Below are 2294 nucleotides of genomic sequence, written 5' to 3'. Positions count from 1 at the left end.
GATGTTGGTCCCCAACATGTAGCTTATACAAACACACACACACACCCCTACTTGTTTTTGTGACATTGTTGGGCCACCTGAGCAAAACTCACATTGTGGGAACCACCCTTTCTAGTGGTTGTACAGCTCTGAAAAAAATCAGGCAGTGTCCAGGAATTTAGTTAAACACAAAAAACACTTCAAATTACCAATTAATGACCTGGAGGTCAAATGAGTGACTCAAGTGCATGTAATTCAGTCACTGTAGCCCAAAGATTCTCTGGGCCAGTGGATGAACCATTATTCGTCTTGGACAGCATTGAAGCAGGCCGTAGCCTGGTTTCTAAAGCTGAAAGACTTACTGACAGAGTAAAGGAAAATAGAAAGGAGTTAATCACATTAGGTGAAGAAGGCAAGATGAATTTATTCAAGAGAACTGTCAAAGGAAAGTATTTGACCTGCAACGACTTGGATAAAGCAGAAAGAGAACTTGTGAAATACTGTCAAAGGCGAAGTTTCAAAAAAGATTTAGCCATATTTGAAAAACAAAAAAGGGTGAAGAAAAGTAGCCCACTTTACAAGTTCAATATAGTACTTCAAGATGGTGTCATGAGGGTTGGTGGACAGTTGAGCCACGCAGCCATGCCTGAAACAGCAAAACAGCAAGCCATCTTGCCAAGGATTCACATAACACAAAGCTAGTCCTGAGATACATTCATGAGATTACAGCTCACGCTGGAAGGAACCACATGATGGCTAATCTGCATCAACAGTTTTGGATACCTCGAGCTGCTAGAGTCATCAGAAGAGTGCTACCTGACGATCCGCCTTTCAAGAGAATTGGCGTTGATTATTTTGGTCCATTCTAAGTAAGTAGGGTTAGAGGACAAGTAAAGAGATACGGCGTGATTTTTACATGTCTCGCTGTACGAGCCGTACATCTGGAAATTGCATCTTCACGTGACACAGATGCTTGTCTCAACGCAATCCGAAGATTTCTTGTCAGAAGAGGACAAGTGAGAGAGATGTATTCTGATAACGGAACCAACTTTAGATCAGCTGACAGTGAAATGAAGAAATCAATCAAAGAATGGAACACTAAGTAAATCGAGAAACACTTGCTGCAAAAAGGTATTCAGTGGCATAGCAATCCCCCAGCAGGTTCCCACCACGGAGGAAGCTGTGAGCGACTTATTTGGTCTGTGAGAAAAATCCTGAATGTCACTGTAAAAGAACAAATTTCGGGTGAAGAAAGTCAATATACCTTGCTTGGTGAGGCTGAAGCAGTTATAAACAGCAGGCCTATCACAAGGACATCTTCCGACCTCAACGACTTGGAAGCACTCACACCCAACACTCTGTTGTGGCTGAAGGTCAAACCTGAGTTACCTCCTGGAGTCTTCTGTAAAGACGACCAATACGCCCCAATACGTACCTCTGGGAATGAGCTGGTCAGCTCTTTAAAGAGTATTATGTAAGTTGAAATACATTAATCCATTTTTCTTTTTTGGACCATCTTTAACTGTGTAGTGTGTAATGTCTAAAATACAAAATGATCTGATTTTAGGGTGCAGTTGACGACTGTGGCACAGGTCCTCGCTCTACAAGTGCTAATAGTCTTCGGCAAAGAGAAAAATCTGCCATAAGGTACAGAAAACATTGGCATCAGAGTAAATGGATGCATGTTTTTGCAATGTGCGAGGAAACTGGCGAACTCAGAGAAAACTACGCAGGCTTGGGAGAACATGCAAACTCTACACAGGAAGGCCGGAGCCGGAATCGATCCCACAACCTCTGCATTGTGAGACCATCGTGCTCACAAGTCGCCCACCGTGGCGGCCGTCCATTATGAATGCCATCCCACCATCCATTATCTGTACGGCTTCTCCTCACAAGGGTTGCGGGGGGTGCTGGAGCCTATCCCAGCTATCTTGGGGCAGTAGGTGGGGTACACCCTAAACTGGTTGCCAGCCAATCGCAGGTCACACAAAGACAAACAACCATCCGCGCTCACACTCACACCAATTTAGGGTGTCCAAACAACCTGCCATGCATGTGTTTGGAATGTGGGAGGAAACCGGAGAACCCACGCAGGCGTGTGGGAAACATGCAAACTCCAAACAGGAAAGCCGGAATCAATCCCGCGACCTCTGCATTGTGAGACCATCGTGCTAACAAGTCGCCCACCATGCATCCCTGCTAAATAAATGATTAATTTTTACATTTTAGTATTTGTAAGCGATCTTGTGTTCATGACAGCATTTTCAACAGTGTGGGTGTTTGTATGAAAGCATTTCACTCGTGTATGGGCATGA

The sequence above is a fragment of the Idiotropiscis lumnitzeri genome, unplaced genomic scaffold (genome assembly GCF_059441095.1).
Source record: "Idiotropiscis lumnitzeri isolate Australia: NSW breed Sydney's pygmy pipehorse unplaced genomic scaffold, RoL_Ilum_1.0 HiC_scaffold_85, whole genome shotgun sequence".
Taxonomy (NCBI): domain Eukaryota; kingdom Metazoa; phylum Chordata; class Actinopteri; order Syngnathiformes; family Syngnathidae; genus Idiotropiscis; species Idiotropiscis lumnitzeri.
This window is presented reverse-complemented; position numbering follows the sequence as displayed.